At 40.1% G+C, this 18591-nt stretch overlaps 1 long non-coding RNA gene across 1 annotated transcript in view; it reads left to right on the forward strand.

Moving 5' to 3' along the window:
• Nucleotides 1-17992, forward strand: part of LOC123332013 — a 44839-nt gene extending 26847 nt beyond the window's left edge. The window contains exon 4 of the long non-coding RNA XR_006548843.2: nt 17816-17992. This is a non-coding gene — a long non-coding RNA (uncharacterized LOC123332013). The remainder of the gene's footprint in view (nt 1-17815) is intronic.
• The last annotated feature ends 599 nt before the right edge of the window (nt 17993-18591 follow it).

Here is an 18591-nt window from a genome sequence, read left to right on the forward strand (position 1 = left end):
TCCCTACCTGGGGGAGGGAAGGAAACAGGGAAGGCCTCTGTGAGGGGCTTTCTTGTCACCTGTCTTCAGGCTTTGGGTGGATGTGGCCAAACCCCCACTAGCTATTGCCTGGTTGACATTTAACTTTAATCAAGCTTTCTACAAAAGCATGGTTGTTTCCTTATGTTTGTAGAACGGGAGAAAAACCTGTCAAACTTACCCTTGCCAAGGGTCCGAATGATTACTTGCTTCTTGAATTCATTTTAATCTGTGGTACTCCCACAGCCAGTACCATCCTTGGATCTAGAGTAGTGGGGCCCCGGCTCTGTGCCCCTCATTTCAGACAGCCCCATGGCAAGTCATGAAAACCTACTTATTAACAGGCACATAAGCACCTCTTGGCTTAGGATCAGCTAGTGGGCATTGGCATAGGCTGGCTTGTGACCTTGAACATCCACTCCCAAGACTGACTGGTGTTTAGGAAACCCATGGCCTTCAAACAAAAGGAGCCCAGAGGGGAATTCCTGGTGGTCCAGTGGTTAGGAAGGACTCTGTGCTTTCACTGCTGAGGGCGTGGGTTCAATCCCTGGTCAGGGAACTAAGATCCCACAAGCCTTGAGGCCAAAAAATAAAAAGGTGACCAGAGCCATATGCTGTGGAGATTTGTGGGTTGGGCTGCTGAAGACTCCAGAGGTAGGGAGTGTTTCAGAACATGTGGAGGAAGGTTTGAGGGACTGAAGCGCTTGGTAAGAGAAAGGACGTTGTCACTGAATATCACATGAGTATAACCCATTGCCCCAGTGATTGAGTGTCCATTTTCTTGCTTCTCTTAGAATTCCAATGCATGGTTCTGGACGTACTCATGGAATTAAAGCGATTTTCACAATATAGCAGCTGAGGCACATCATCAAATATTGAACAATATTTAATATATAAGTAGTAATAAATAATTTTATTTTAAAATTATTTTTATATTTTAAAACATAATATAAAAATTTATATTACTCTTAATTTGTTGTATATGTAGGTTTCAACCTAATGTGTGAAATGTTTTTTATATTGTTTTATTGTTGTAAAATATGTAGTAATTAATTAATCTTTCAAAAACAAATTAAAATGTCTTTATTTAAATAATTCAGATAAAAATTTGGTATCTGGTGATTATATTTCCAATTTCTTTAAAAATGTTTTTATTATGGTAAAACACATATAACATAAAATTTACCACCTTAACTAGCTTTAAGTGTAGAGTTCAGTAGTATTAAATACATTTATATTGTTTTGCAATCATCATCGATATCCCTCTCCAGAATTCTTTTCATCTTGCAGAACTGAAACTCGGTACCCATTAAACACTAACTCCCCGTTTCCTCCACCCCATCCCTTGGCAACCACTGCCATTGAATTTTAATACACAATTTTGAATACTTTATGAGAAAAATATTTTTGAAACATATAAAAATGTTTAAATATTTTGATTTTTGCTATGTGAAAGTAAAGTCACTCAGTCATGTCCGACTCTTTGCGACCCCATGGACTGTAACCTACCAGGCTCCTCCATCCATGGAATTTTCCAGGCAAGAGTACTGGAGTGGTTGCCATTTCCTTCTCCAGGGGATCTTCCCAACCCAGGGACCGAACCCAGGTCTCCCACACTGTGGGCAGACACTTTACCGTCTGAGCCACCAGGGAAGCCCAATTTAAAAATTTGGTGTAAATATATTTAAAATGTATACAATTTTAATGCAATTACATCTTGTGAGATAATAGAAAATACATATGTTGGTCTCGGTGTCTGGTTTCTGGCACAAAGTTCCCCAAACCCTTGTCATTTCCTAAGTGATAAGAGCACTAGGAGCATCTTTGGTTCTATTATTTGATCTTTGGCCCCAGTTCCTGACACAGAGCTCTTAAGTCACTTGGAATTTACTTGGTGATACCAGGGTCCTTTGCTGTAATGAGGTGTCTCTTGGTGGGGTCCTGAATGGGGACTGGATCACCAGAAAGACAAAAGCATGATTAGAAGCATGGAATTTTCGGTCCCATCCCCCATTCTCCAAAGCAGGGAGAGGGGTTGGAAATTAAGCTAGTAATCAACCATGCCTATGTGAGGAAACCTCCATAAAAATCCCCAAAATACTGGGTTTGGGAGAGTTCTGGGTTGGTGAACATATGGAGATTTGGGGAGAGTGATGCACCCAGACAGGGCTGGAAGCTCCAACCCCCTTCCCACATACTTTGCCCTACACCTCTCTTCCATCTGCCTGTTCATCTGTATCTCTTATCATCCTTTTATAATAAATTGGTAAGCAGTACATAAACCGTTTCTCTGAGTTATATGAGTCACTCTAGCAAATGAATCAAATTCGAGGAAGGAGTCATGGGAACCTCTAATTTATAGCCAGATGGTCAGAAGTACTGGCAGTAACCTGGGCTTGCAATTGGCATCTGAAGTTGAGGGTGGGGCAGTCTTGTGGGACTGAGCCCTTAACTTGTAGGATCTGATTCTATCTCCAGGTAGATGGTGTCAGAATTGAGTTGAATTGTAGGATACCCACCCAGCTGGTGTCACAGAGAATTGCTTGGTAGGGAAATCCTTGGAAGAAGAAATTCAGGTGTCAGAAGTGTTGTGAGTGTGGTAATAGTGTGGGCATCAAAGACAAACATAGGAGAGAGACTAAATTTTTTCTAAAACACATCTTCAGTAAAATCCTTTAGATAATTACTATCAACAGAATACTAGTTTTGTGAATTTTTAAATTATAGTAGTATAATTTGTGACTTTGTAAATGAAGGCAATAAAATAAAACTTAAACTGTATATATATATATGCTAATATATGATTATGAACACCTTTATTTTATTATTCCCCTAAACTCACAAATGGACATCACCTAAATTCTACTCATTGACATTACCAGATGGTCAATACCGAAATCAGATTGATTATATTCTTTGCAGCTGAAGATGGAGAAGCTCTATACAGTCAGGAAAAACAAGACCAGGAGCTGACTGTGGCTCAGATCATGAACTCCTTATTGCCAAATTCAGACTTAAATTGAATAAAGTAGGGAAAACGACTAGATCATTCAGGTATGACCTAAATCAAATCCCTTACAATTATACAGTGGAAGTGAGAAATAGATTGAAGGGATTAGATCTGATAGACAGAGTGCCTGAAGAACTAGATATGGTGGTTCGTGACATTGTACAGGAGGCAATGTCATCCCCCAGAAAAAGAAATGCAAAAAAGCAAAATGGCTGTCTGAGGAGGCCTTACAAATAGCTGTGAAAAGAAGAGAAGCGAAAAGCAAAGGTGAAAAGAAAAGATGTACCCATTTGAATGCAGAGTTCCAAAGAATAGCAAGGAGAGATAAGAAAGCCTTCCTTAGTGATCAGAGCAAAGAAATAGAGGAAAACAATAGAATGGGAAAGACAAGAAATCTCTTCAGGAAAATCAGAGATACCAAGAGAACATTTCATGCAAAGATGGGTGCAATAGAAGACAGAAATGGTATGGACTTAACAGAAGCAGAAAATATTAAGAAGAGGTGGCAAGAATACACAGAAGAACTATACAAAAAAGATCTTCATGACCCAGATAATCACGATGGTATGATCACTCACTTAGAGTCAGACATCCTGGAATGTGAAGTCAAGTGGGCCTTAGGAAGCATCACTATGAACAAAGCTAGTGGAGGTGATGGAATTCCAGTTGAGCTATTCCAAATCCTAAAAGATGATGCTGTGAAAGTGCCACATTCAATGTGCCAGCAAATTTGGAAAACTCAGCAGTGGCCACAGGACTGAAAAAGGTCAGTTTTCATTCCAATCCCAAAGACAGGCAATGCCAAAGATTGTTCAAACTACCGCACAATTGTACTCATCTCACATGCTAGAAGAGTAATGCTCAAAATTCTCCAAGCCAGGCTTCAACAGTACATGAACCGTGAACTTCCAGATGTTCAAGCTGGATTTAGAAAAGGAGAGGAACCAGAGATCAAATTGCCAACATCCATTGGATCATCGAAAAAACAAGAGCGTTCCAGAAAAACATCTACTTCTGCTTTATTGATTACACCAAAGCTTTTGACTGTGTGGATCACAACAAACTGGAAAATTCTGAAAGAGATGGGAATACCAGACCACCTGACCTGCCTCTTGAGAAATCTGTATGGAACAATAGACACTAATTCCAAATTGGGAAAGGAATACATAAAGGCTGTATAATATTACCCTGCTTATTTAACTTATATGCAGAGTACATCATGAGAAATGCTGGGCTGGAGGAAGCACAAGCTGGAATCAAGATTGCTAGGAGAAATATCAATAACCTCAGATATGCAGATGACACTACCCTTATGGCAGAAAGTGAAAAAGAACTAAAGACCCTCTTGATGAAAGTGAAAGAGGAGAGTGAAATAGTTGGCTTAAAACTCCGCATTCAGAAAACTAAGATCATGGCATCTGGTCCCATCACCTCATGGCAAATAGATGGGGAAACAGTGGGAACAGTGACAGACTTTATTTTTTTGGGGGGCTCCAAAATCACTGCAGACGGTGACTGCAGCCATGAAATTAAGAGACGCTTACTCCTTGGAAGAAAAGTTATGGCCAACCTAGATAGCATATTAAAAAGTAGAGACATTACTTTGCCAACAGAAGTCTGTCTAGTCAAAGCTATGGTTTTTCCAGTAGTCATGTATAGATGTGAGAGTTGGACTATAAAGAAAGCTGAGCGCTGAAGAATTGATGCTTTTGAAGTGTGGTGTTGGAGAAGACTCTTGAGAGTCCCTTAGACAGCAAGGAGATCCAGCCAGTCCATCCTAAAGGAAATAGTCCTGAATACTCATTGGAAGGACTGATGCTGAAGCTGAAACTCCAATACTTTGGCCACCTGATGTGGAGAACTGACTCATTTGAAAAGACCCTGATTCTGGGAAAGATTGAAGGTGGGAGGAGAAGGGGACGACAGAGGATGAGATGGTTGGATGGCATCACCGACTCAATGGACATGAGTTTGAGCGAGCTCTGGGAGTTGATGGACAGGGAAGCTTGGCGTGCTGCAGTCCATGGGGTCTCAAAGAGTCGGATATGACTGAGCGACTGAACTGAACTGAAGCTCAGAAAATACACAGACATACATAAACATAACTGATTTCAGTAGTTTTTGATATTTTATTGACTCATTCATACAAAAAATATCATAGCTTTACATATATATTTATCAACTTTGTCATTGTGAGGGTGTTTTTGTCAAGATAGGAGAATAGAACATATTTTATTGAACAGTTTGCTAATTGGGTGTATAACTTAGTCTTTAGACATATAGTGTAGGGGCCTCCTTTTGTACTCTGGTCCTTGGCAGTATACTTGGCCAAATTTAGCAAATAAAAATACAAAAGGCAGTTAAATTTGAATTTCAAATAAACAATGAATAAAATTTTTAGGATAAGCACACTCTATGAAATATTTTTTAATTGAAATATATTTGATTTATAATATTTCAGGTATATAGCAAAGTGATTCAGTTATGCATATACATATATATTCTTTTTCAGGTTCTTTTCCACTATGTAGGTTATTATAAGATGTTGAATATAGTTCCCTATGTTATACAGTAGATCCTTATTGGTTATCTATTAATATTTTATATTTAGTCATGTGTACATATGAATCCCAAACACCTAATTTATCCCTCCCTTCCTTTCCCCTTTGGTAACCATACGTTTATGTTTGTGGGTCTGTTTCTGTTTTGTATATAAATTCATTTGTATCATTTTCTTTAGATTTTGCACATAGGCGATATCATATATTTTCCTATTGACTTATTTCACTTAGTATGATAATTTCTAGGTCCATCCATGTTGCTGCATGAAATATTTGAAATATGCTAAAAAACTATGCACTGTTAACCTGAAATTTAAATTTATTGGGCGGCCGGCCTCTACTTTATCTGACAACTCTACTTGATTTCCTCAGATATAAGGCAGACACTTGCCCACAACCCACTCTAATCTTCTGTGATTTTTTACTGTAACTCAACTTTGTGTAACCTGCTAGGGTTTAAAATGGCACCCCACTCCATTACTCTTGCCTAGAAAATCCCATGGATGGAGGAGCCTGGTGGGCTGCCGTCCATGGGGTCGCTAAGAGTCGGACACGACTGAGCGACTTCACTCTCACTTTTCACTTTCATGCATTGGAGAAGGAAATGACAACCCACTCCAGTGTTCTTGCCTGGAGAATCCCAGGGACGGGGGAGCCTGGCGGGCTGCCGTCTATGGGGTCACACAGAGTCGGACACGACTGAAGCGACTTAGTAGCAGTAGCAGGGTTTAAAAAAAATCTAGATAGGATTCATTGTGTATTGGAAGTCTGTACTTAAGAGATAAATGAATGGAGGAAAAAAAGAAGAATCTTACTTAATTTTGTGAGCCAACTATTGCTCAAGTTGAAGCCAGAATTTTATGTCATTTTTATGTACATGTGAGAATTGCTCCTTTTACTTTAAATTTAGGTATCATAGGCGTTTAGTTTGTGGGTTTCTGAAGTTTTCAGTCCTAGGAAAAAGGGAATACAAAGTAGCCCTCCTCAACTTTCTTGAGCTTCCTTTTATCTTGCCAGTTTTGTGGTTGTTCCATCAGCTCAACTCAGTCCTATAATTATGGTGTCTGTGTGCAGGAAACAAGATTTGGAAAGGAGGCAGGAACAGCTCCTGCTGACTCAGGTCAATTTTTTCCAAGTGAAATATCTGTAATTAGGCCAGTAATGATATTTTCCTGGAGAAAGAATTGAGTGAATTTATGAAGAGTTTCAGAGCCCAACATGCCTGTGGGGGTAGGGGGCAGTTGAAATGCAAAATAAGTGTTCAGTACAATATTCATCCACCCACTTTTTTCAAGAAACAGATTTTTAGTAACACCAGTCCTGTCCTTTGAAGAGAGAGATCTCCAAGAATAAAAGAATATAAATGTTTTAGAAAGAAACATGGGTGGTTAAAACAAATATTTTCATTGGGGAAAACTTTTTAAAACAAGTTCCTAAACCCAGAATTCACAAAGCAAAAACTGGTAGTTTTGATCAATATAAAATTTTAAATGTCTCTGTAAACAAAAATACCATACCTAAAGATAAAAAATAATTTTTGAGAGTTTGATATTGAAACTGCAACTAAAAATCTTAATTTAGTTAAAAAATAATTGTAATATATAGTGGAACTATTGGTAACTTTGTTCTGTATTTTCCAACTCTCCTATAAATGTGTTATCATACTTTCATAATTAAAAAAAAATGAAAAATCTTTTAAAAAGACAAAAAATAATACATACCCCCCAAAATCTTGAAATACACATATCAGATTATAGGCATATTTCCTGAATACATAAAGAGCTCTTACTAATCAATGAGAACAAAGACCAGTAACCCAATAGAAAATGAGCAAAGGTCAAGAACGGGTAATTTACAGAAAAAGAAATATCAGTGGCTAATAGGCATGCAATAAGATGCTGAATATAAATCCTAATTAAAGAAATGCAAATTAAAATGCCAATATCAGCCTATCTAATGGTCAAAGATTTAAAAGTTTGACAAAACCAGGACATGGTGGAAACAGAAATTCTCATTCTCTCTTGATCTGTGTGTAAATTGGCAACTCCTTCAGGAGATAATTTTATCAGATCTAACAATTAGGCAATATTTCTTCCCTGGTGCCTCAGTGGTAAAGAACCCACCTGCCAATGCAGGGAGATGTGGGTTTGATCCCTGGGTCAGGAAGATGCCCTGGAATTAAAAATGGCAACCCACTCCAGTATTCTTGCCCAGGAAATCCCATGAACAGAGGAGCCTGGAGGGCTACGGTCCATGGGATCACAAAAGAGTCTGACACGACTTAGTGACTAAACAATAAGCAACAACAACAAAGTACAGTTTAAAGGTGCACAAACTGTTTGAGCCAGCAATTCTCCTTCAAGGAATTTAGCCTATTGATATACTGAAACAAGTGGGTAAAGATAAATGTGAAAGAACATTTATTGTTGAATGGCTTATATTGCCCAGTGAGAGGCATTGGTTAAGACATTTGCGGTACATGTTAACTGTGGGTGAACGAGGTAGATCTCTAGGTCCTGATGTGAAAAGATCTCCGTGGTAGTCACTAAAGATGCTCTGAGGGACTTCCCTGGCAGTCTAGTGGTTAGGTCTCCGCACTCTCACTGCCAAGGGCCTGGGTTTGATCCCTGGTTGGGAAACTGCAGTGTGGCCAAAAAAAAAAAAAAAGTTCCCCCCAAATTTCCATCCTTCTCCCCCCGCTATACACAGGGTAAGATTGTGGCCAATGATATGTAAGCAAAAATGACATATGTCCCTTCTGGTGTGAACACCTTAAGTACTGGTGTATGATATCCCCTCTCCCTGCCCCAGTGATTGTGGACATGTTACTAAGTCCAAGCTCTGCTCGCCACATGACATGGTGTTTAGGCAAGGAATCTGACTTTATTCAGAAAACCAGCAGACCAAGAAGATGTCAGACTAATATCTTAACCATCTTATCAGGGTCTGGATGCCAGGTTCTTTATAGAACAGAGATGCGGGGATGTGAGGAAGTAAAGTAAAATGGCCATTAATGTTGCAAATATCTCCTGGAATGGCCAGCCTCAGGAAACAGATGTGTTAATTTCTTCCTTCCTGTAGCCATCCACAGGTGGACAGGGTCCTGAACAAAGGCACTTTGTTTAATATTCAGGCAGAGGGTCAGGGTTCCCCAAGGTAGGCCTTATATATGGACAGTATCCTTTTAGTGAGCAAAAGCAATGGGAAACAAATGTTAAAGTATCAGATCCAGCATGGAGTCAGAATTGACTTCCCTGTAACAGACACAAATGTTGGGATGGGGCTTGGGTCTCTGAGTGACTATAATGAGCATGAATCTCTTATTTCCCCAGCTTAGACATGCAGTAGGAGGGGGGAAATTTAAATCACCGAGATTGTGAATACTTTTCATTACTTCAGCATATTCCAGCACATCATGACTCATACAATCTCCAAGATAATTGTTCAAGAAAAAAAAACCCAACCCAAGTGCCAAAAGAGTGATCTCATTTGTATGCATAAGTATTTAGATGCTCAAGATATTTCTGAAAGGAGAAACTTAATAAGGCTTACAAAAAAAGCATTGAAAGGAAGCAGAGAAGAGAAAAGCAATTTCTGCTTTTCACATTATAACCTGTACTGTTGGGTTTAAAAAAAGAAAAACATGGTAAGTTTACATTTAAAACTAGCTAATGTTTCCACAAAAAGATTCCTACAGGATTGTTCATGGGTGTCTTATTCACAGTAGCCCCAAACTGGAAATAGCCCAGATGTCCTCAGAGAATGCATAAACAATTGCAGTATAATCATACAATGGAATACTCACTATCCCGCAGTGGAAATGAATGAACTACGCTGAATGTAATAACACGGATACTTATACAGATAAGACCCTGAGCAAAAGAAGCCACACACAAAAGAATAGGTACAGTTGATTCTGTTTATAGAAATTGGCAAAACGAATTTATGGTGTTAGGAGAGTGGCAGGCTTCCCTGGTGGCTCAGTGGTAAAGAATCCGCCTGCCTATGCAGGAGACATGGGTTTGATACCTGATCTGGGAAGATCCCACGTGCTGTGGAACAAGTAAGCCTGTGCGCCACAAGTATTGAGTCTGTGCTCTAGACCCTAGAACCCACAACTACTGAAGCCTGAGCGCCCTAGAACCTGTGCGTGGTAATAGGAGAAGCCACCCCAGTGAGAAGCCTGCGCATCAAAACTAGAGAAAAGCCCTTGCAGCATGGAAGACCCAGTATAGCCAAAAATAAATAAAATAAAATAAAAGCTGATTGAAAAAAAAGAAATTAGGAAAGTAGCCATCCAGCAAGGTGTTCTGCCTGAGGATGGGCTGGGGGTGGCGGGGCCCAGGCTTCTGGGGTAAGGGCTGCAGGGCTGTGCTCAGTTTGTGGAAATGCATGAAACTGTATCTTATCATAGGTGTACTTTCCCATATCCAGGCTATACTTCAATAAAAAGTGCAAAATCACATCTACTTGATATAAAGAAGAAACCAATAGAAAGAAGGCAGCATTGGGCAGGCAGTGCTGGCCAGTGGTACCCTGTTGACAGCGTGGTGTGCAAGCCTGGGCATGCTTGTGCACTGCAGCCCTGAGACAAGGGCTCTGGTGTGAGCCCCCCCCAAAAACCTGAGCAGGCTGCACCCTTCCTCCCATGCATGACCTCGGCCCCAGCCACTTAGCATGGCATTAAAAAACCCTGCGTGGACATCTGCTGGAGCCAATGTGGTGATCAGGGTTTTCCAGCCGGGACAGCGTGTCCTTGGCAACCAGGGCAGGAGCCTCCGTTCTGTTGCAGGAGAGATGCAGAAACACAAGCTCAAACAGGAGCTGCTGGCCTCTTGGCAGCGATGCTTAATTATTAATCGCTTCCTGCAGGAGATTTTGTTTTTAACATAAAAAAAAATCTAATTGAAGCAATTTTATTGAACAAGGAATCTTACCATTTAATCCATTCCTATATAGCCCAGTACAGGAATCCCACCTATTTAAAACTATTTTCATAATAAGACTAAGGCATTGTTTGCATTTGTCACTGTCATTCTCTCCCTAAAGTACAGCAGCATTTTCCAAGCAATATGTTTGCTAACACAAAAGATTGAAAGGAGAAGTGCTCGGAGAATCCACTGTCCTCTTTATGCAATAGCTGAGAGATTTGCAAACATGTAAAACAATGCCATTCCTCTGGCTAATTTTGTTTTGGAAAACATAGTTTTTTTTCATAAAAGAATATGATTTATGTTACTATGTAATAGGTTTCTTATTTTAAATGAATTGATGAATACTTTTTTTCATGTTTATTTATTTATTTGGCTGTATCAGGTCTTAGTTGCTGCACTCAGGTCCTGCAGGATCTTTCCTTTGTGGCTTGGGTGGGATCTTAATTCCCCCACCAGGGATCAAATCCATGTCCCCTGCATTGCAAGGCAGATTCTCAACTACTGGACTACCAGGGAAGTCCCATGAATATTTATTTTTAAATTTTCTGTTTTAATTTCTATACAGTAAATATTAATAGATATAACTCACACAAGCCTCAGCTCTTTGGGGATCCTCAATAAATGTTAAGAGTGTAAAGGCATCCTGAGACCAAAACATTTGTGAACTGTTGCTAGCTCTATAGTTTTTCCAAAAACTATTTTTTTCTTTTGAGATAAATTTAGATTTACAGAAAAGTTGTAAAGCTGGTATAGAATTCCCATGTACCCCTCACCAAGTTTACCCTAATGTTAGCATCTTCCATAATGTACATGGTGCCTTAGGAACCAACAACATTGGCACGTTACTTTTGTTTGTGTTCGTGTGGCTGTGCTAAGATGTGGGATCTTAGTTTCCCGACCAGAGATGGAACCCGCACCCACTGCAGTGGACGCACAGAGTCTTAACCTCTGGACTGTCAGGAAGTCCCAGTACATTACTATTAACTAAACTACAGATTTTGTTTGGATTTCCCCAGTTTTTTCGCTGTCATTTTTTGTTCCGGGATCCAATCTGAGATAGTACCAATACATTCAGTACATGTAATTTATTTTTAATTGGAGGATAATTGCTTTACAATATTATGTTAGTTTCTGCCATATATCAACATGAATCAGTCATTGGAATACTGGACTGGACTGGAAAATATGTCCCCTCCCTCTTGAACCTCCCTCCCACCTCCCACCTCATCCCACCCATCTAGTTGTCACAGAGCACTGGTGTGAGCTCCCTGAGTCATACAGCAAGTTCACACTGACTCTTTTAAATATGGTAGTGAGAGTTCCAGAAAAACATCTATTTCTGCTTTATTGACTATGCCAAAGCCTTTGACTGTGTGGATCACAATAAACTGTGGAAAATTCTGAAAGAGATGGGAATACCAGACCACCTGACCTGCCTCTTGAGAAACCTGTATGCAGGTCAGGAAGCAACAGTTAGAACTGGACATGGAACAACAGACTGGTTCCAGATAGGAAAAGGAGTACGTCAAGGCTGTATATTGTCACCCTGCTTATTTAACTTATATGCAGAGTACACCATGAGAAACACTGGGCTGGAAGAAGCATAAGCTGGAATCAAGATTGCCAGGAGAAATATCAATAACCTCAGCTATGCAGATGACACCACCCTTATGGCAGAAAGTGAAGAGGAACTAAAAAGCCTCTTGATGAAGGTGAAAGTGGAGAGTGAAAAAGTTGGCTTAAACCTCAACATTCAGAAAACTAGGATCATGGCATCCGGTCCCATCACTTCATGGGAAATAGATGGGGAAACAGTGGAAACAGTGTCAGACTTTATTTTTCTGGGCTCCAAAATCATTGCAGATGGTGACTGCAGCCATGAAATTAAAAGACGCTTACTCCTTGGAAGGAAAGTTATGATCAACCTAGATAGCATATTGAAAAGCAGAGACATTACTTTGCCAACAAACGTTCGTCTAGTCAAGGCTATGGTTTTTCCAGTAGTCATGTGTGGATGTGAGAGTTGGACTGTGAAGAAGGCTGAGCACCGAAGAATTGATGCTTTTGAACTGTGGTGTTGGAGAAGACTCTTGAGGGTCCCTTGGACTGCAAGGAGATCCAACCAGTCCATTCTGAAGGAGATCAGCCCTGGGATTTCTTTGGAATGAATGATGCTAAAGCTGAAACTCCAGTACTTTGGCCACCTCATGCGAAGAGTTGACTCGTTGGAAAAGGCTCTGATGGTGGGAGGGATTGGGGGCAGGAGGAGAAGGGGATGACAGAGGATGAAATGGCTGGATGGCATCACCGACTCGATGGACGTGAGTCTGAGTGAACTCCGGGAGTTGGTGATGGACAGGGAGGCCTGGCGTGCTGCGATTCATGGGGTCGCGAAGAGTCGGACACGACTGAGCGACTGAACTGAACTGAACTGAATGTGTATGTTTTAGTGTTACTCTTTCAAATTGTCCTTCCCTCTCCTTCCCCCACTGTGTTCACAAGTCTCTTCTCTATGTCTGCTTCTCCATTGCTGCCCTGCAGATAGGTTCATCAGTACCATCTTTCTAGATTCTATATATATGTGTTAATATATAATGTTTGTTTTTCTCTTTCTTACTTACTTCACTCTGTATATTAGGCTCTAGGTTCATCTACCTCATCAGAACTAACTCAAATGTGTTCCTTTCGTGGCTGAGTAATATTCCATTGTGTACATGTACCACAGCTTTTTTATCTGCTGATCTGCTGATGGACATGGAAACAACCTAGTGCATGTAGTTTTTCCTAATTTTTCAAATTTCAGTAATGGTCTTTTTATACTTTTAAAATTTATGCTGGTGAATGCATAATATACACCCAGCTTTATACTTAATGTATTATGAAAAGCTCATAGATCATAAGTGCTGAGGTGGAAGAATATTCACAAACAGCATCTAGAACAAGAAACAGAACATGACCGTAGCCCCAGAAGCCCCCTTCATGCCCTATTTCAGATACTACCTCCCCAGAGATAATCACCGTCCTGATTGCTAACAGCATTAAAGAGTTTTGCCTGATTTTGTACCTTATGTAAATGGAATCAACCAACTACAGTGTGTGCTCTTTTGGGTCTTTTTTTTTTTTTTGCTCAATAGTCTGTGAGATTCATTCATTGTGTGTACTTGCAATTCATTCCCATTGCTTTAGAGCCAAAATTTTCTGTGTAGGGGCAGAGAGTAAATAAAGATTTTAAACCTGTGAGCCATATATTAATAGTTTCTATTACAACTACTCAACTCTGCTGATGAGAAAAGCCTTACACAGAAGGTAAACAAATGAGCATGTCTGTGTCCAGGTAAAACTTTATTTACAAAAACAGGCAGCAGGCTGGATTTGACCTGCAGGTTATAGATTGCAGACTCCTACATATAGTATCCCACTGTGTGAATATCCACCACTTAACGGATCAGTTGTATTCCTGAGGTGTGTTCTAATAGTTTGCAGTTTGGGCTTGTTAGGAATGATGCTGCTTCGAACATTCTAGTACGTGAATTTCTCTTGGGCGTACATCCAGGAGTAGAATGGATACCGCCAAACAGTTTTCCAATTCGATACACTCCAGCAACAGTGTAGGAAAGTTCAGTTATTCTATGTCCTTACCAATGCTTGGTATTGTCTTTTGAGCCATTCTGGTAGGTGTGAAGTGGTATGGTTTTTATTATATAATTATCAAGTCATATTATGGTTATCATTTGTAATAATTTCCTGCTAATTAATGAAGTTGAACAACTTTACATGGGCTTTTGGGAAGTGTGTATTCAAGTCTTTCATCCCTTTACACTTACCAAATATGCATGCCTGCTATTTCTTTCTTTCTTTCTTTTTTTCCTTTTGGCCATACACGGTTTGTGGGATGTTAGTTTCCCGACCAGGGATTGAACCCAGGCCACCTGCGGTGGAAGCATGAAGTCCTAACCACTGTACCACCAGGGAAGTCCCATGCCTGCTGTTTTGATTGCTTTTTCCACTTCAGATTCCTTTATGTGAACATTTTCATGTTTTCACGTGGTGCACATGTCATTAAAATTTTGCTTAGTTGTCACTCATATTGCTGAATGCCGTGCTGTTTTCATAATTCACTATTACCACTTGCTTGAGAGCTTTTGTTTAAAATGGGCTGTGTGTGTGTGTGTGTGTGTGTGTGTGTGTGTAGCAAAGGGTTCTTTGGGTTACATTCCCCAGAATAAAATTACTGTGTCAAAGAGTTTGAATACTTTTACAGTTCTTGTTATATGTGACAATTGTATATTTTGTGTTGTGTTTTCATCGCTTAAAAAGTATTCACTTACAGAGTTGTATTAGTCAACTCTTTTGGTTAAAAGGTACAGGAATTGAACTCAAAACAGCTTAAACCTCAAAGGAAATTTATTGGGGGGGGCGGAGAAAGGGAGTTGTTATTTAATGTTGTTATTTAATGGGTATAGAATTCCAGTTTGGGATGATGGAAAAGTTCTAGAGAAGGATAGTGCTGGATGGTTGCACAACAATGTGAGTGTACTTAATGCCATTCAACTAGTATTTTATTTATTTTCAATTAAAAAAATCATTTGTTTTTAATTGAAGGATAGTTGCTTTACAATATTGTGTTGGTTTCTGCCAAACATTAACATGAAATAGCCATAGGTATACATATGTCCCCTCTCTCTTTAATCTCCCTCCCACCTCCCACCCTATCCTACCCTTTTAGGTAAAATGGTAAATTTTATGTTCGATATCAGATCAGATCAGTCGCTCAGTCGTGTCCGACTCTTTGCGACCCCATGAATCGCAGCACGCCAGGCCTTCCTGTCCATCATCAACTCCCGGAGTTCACTCAGACTCACGTCCATCGAGTCAGTGATGCCATCCAGCCATCTCATCCTCTGTCGTCCCCTTCTCCTCTTGCCCCCAATCCCTCCCAGCATCAGAGTCTTTTCCAATGAGTCAACTCTTCGCATGAGGTGGCCAAAGTACTGGAGTTTCAGCTTTAGCATCATTCCTTTCAAAGAAATCCCAGGGCTGATCTCCTTCAGAATGGACTGGTTGGATCTCCTTGCAGTCCAAGGGACCCTCAAGAGTCTTCTCCAACACCACAGTTCAAAAGCATCAATTCTTCGGCGCTCAGCCTTCTTCACAGTCCAACTCTCACATCCATACATGACCACAGGAAAAACCATAGCCTTGACTAGACAAAAGTTTGTTGGCAAAGTAATGTCTCTGCTTTTCAATATGCTATCTAGGTTGATCATAACTTTCCTTCCAAGGAGTAAGCGTCTTTTAATTTCATGGCTGCAGTCACCATCTGCAGTGATTTTGGAGCCCAGAAAAATAAAGTCTGACACTGTTTCCACTGTTTCCCCATCTATTTCCCATGAAGTGGTGGGACCGGATGCCATGATCTTCATTTTCTGAATGTTGAGCTTTAAGCCAACTTTTTCACTCTCCACTTTCACCTTCATCAAGAGGCTTTTTAGTTCCTCTTCACTTTCTGCCATAAGGGTGGTGTCATCTGCATATCTGAGGTTATTGATATTTCTCCTGGCAACCTTGATTCCAGCTTGTGTTTCTTCCAGTCCAGCATTTCTCATGATGTACTCTGCCTATAAGTTAAATAAACAGGGTGACAATATACAGCCTTGATGTACTCCTTTTCCTATCTGGAACCAGTCTGTTGTTCCATGTCCAGTTCTAACTGTTGCTTCCTGACCTGCATATAAGTTTCTCAAGAGGCAGGTCAGGTGGTCTGGTATTCCCATCTCTTTCAGAATTTTCCACAGTTTATTGTGATCCACACAGTCAAAGGCTTTGGCATAGTCAATAAAGCATAAATAGATGTTTTTCTGGAACTCTCTTGCTTTTTCCATGATCCAGCGGATGTTGGCAATTTGATCTCTGGTTCCTCTGCCTTTTCTAAAACCAGCTTGAACATCAGGAAGTTCATGGTTCACATATTGCTGAAGCCTGGCTTGGAGAATTTTGAGCATTACTTTACTAGCGTGTGAGATGAGTGCAATTGTGTGGTAGTTTGAGCATTCTTTGGCATTGCCTTTCTTTGGGATTGGAATGAAAACTGACCTTTCCAGTCCTGTGGCCACTGCTGAGTTTTCCAAATTTGCTGGCATATCGAGTGCAGCACTTTCATAGCATCATCTTTCAGGATTTAAAATAGCTCCACTGGAATTCCATCACCTCCACTAGCTTTGTTCGTAGTGATGCTTTCTAAGGCCCACTTGACTTCACATTCCAGGATGTCTGGCTCTAGGTGAGTGATCACACCATCGTGATTATCTGGGTCGTGAAGATCTTTTTTGTACAGTTCTTCTGTGTATTCTTGCCATCTCTTCTTAATATCTTCTGCTTCTGTTAGGTCCATACCATTTCTATATATTATGCCACAAATTTTTTTTTAAAGAGGGGGAGAATTTCTTGGCTCTAGCAACTGGACCTGCCTCAGGCATGGCTGGATTCAGAGGTCTAAGCACTATCATTAGGCTTCTTGCCTTCTTGCTCCCATATCGTTGTGGTTTTTTGTGTGTGTAGATTTCAACCTCAGGTAGACTCTCTACAGAAAGCAACTGAGATGGTCACCAGCATCATAAGGTTTATGTTCTCCTTAACCCTCAGAGTTCTGGAGAATTTACCATGATTCCTTCTCCCCAGTGTCCTTATCAGTCTTTGAAAAGGGCTCTTGATTGGCCTGTGTGGATCACATGCCCATTAGGACAATCACTATTTTCAGAAGAATGAGTTACTCTGGCCACTTGGGTCACCTCCCCTTTGCGGATCCAGGGGATTGACAGTTTCACCAAAGTCATGCATAGTGGGGGAAGGGACGTTCCCCAGAGAAAGATATGACCTCTGTTACCAGAAGGGAGAAGAAATGGGGCAGGGCAAAAACAACAGATGTCCACTACATATGTTCTGGATTTCCTGTGTAAGTCAAGCACTTCCTGAGAGAGAGCATTTAACTGTGTCAAAACATTCCTATGTGATCGGCATTTTGTTTTTGTTATTTTTAAAAACTGTAGAGCCTTGTGGTTTGACCATTTGGTGGGCAGTCTTTTCTGCCTTTCTGCAAATACCAAACCTAGTAAGTTGCATTAACTCATTAATGTGTGCTCAATCAGAGAAAGAGTCTTTGTGATCCAATATATGGTCATAGTCTTTCATATGTGTGTTTGCAAATTATATAACCTATGAACATTTGTGAGAAGACTATATTCATTTCCCCACATGTTTGTTAAACTCATGCCGTTTATGGAATTGCCTTCTAGCATGTAGCACAGAGGTCCTGGAACATAGTGAGAACCAGCACCCCGCCCCCCCACCGCCCGGGCTGCCAAGATTTTTGAATGAGTTATTCAATCATGTAGTATTTTAAAATATATTCTTTGTCTATTAATTCCTGAAATGGAATGTTGAGAGTTCCAATTAAAATAATGTTTGCTTTCTATTTTTTCTTGACTTTGTGTGCTTTTTGTCTCTCTTCTTTTCCTGACTTTTTTGCGATGGTTTCTGTAACACACACATTCAGTATTTTTCAATTTTCATAATTTAATGTATATTCGGCCATTATGTAACAACCTTACTTATTCATTGTGCTGCCTTTTGCTGTTGGACCTGCTTTATCTGCTACCAAAAAGTAATCCCAGCTTTTCTTCTGTTCACACAGAAATATCCTCTTACAGTGCCAGTCTGTTGATTTTTTTGTTTTGTGCATCTCTTATAGGCAACAAATCGTTACATTTTGTTCTTTTAACATTCAGTGAACTGCCTTTTTAATTTTTTATTTTAATTTTTTTTTAGTTTGCAAAATTTTTATTGACTTAAGAAAAAAAAAATTCCTGGCCTCAGAGAAGAGGGCAATATAATCCCCAAATATTAGCTAAGACAGTCTAGTGCTTCTAAAGCCCCAGTCTTAAGCTGGAATGCAACATTCTCAATACCTCTTATTGTTGTTCACTCAGTCATGTGTAACTCTTTGTGACCCCATGGACTGTAGCATGCCAGGCCTCCCTGTCCTTCACTATCTCCCAGAGTTTGCTCAGAC

The sequence above is a fragment of the Bubalus bubalis genome, chromosome X (genome assembly GCF_019923935.1).
Source record: "Bubalus bubalis isolate 160015118507 breed Murrah chromosome X, NDDB_SH_1, whole genome shotgun sequence".
In the NCBI taxonomy this organism is placed as follows: Eukaryota; Metazoa; Chordata; class Mammalia; order Artiodactyla; family Bovidae; genus Bubalus; species Bubalus bubalis.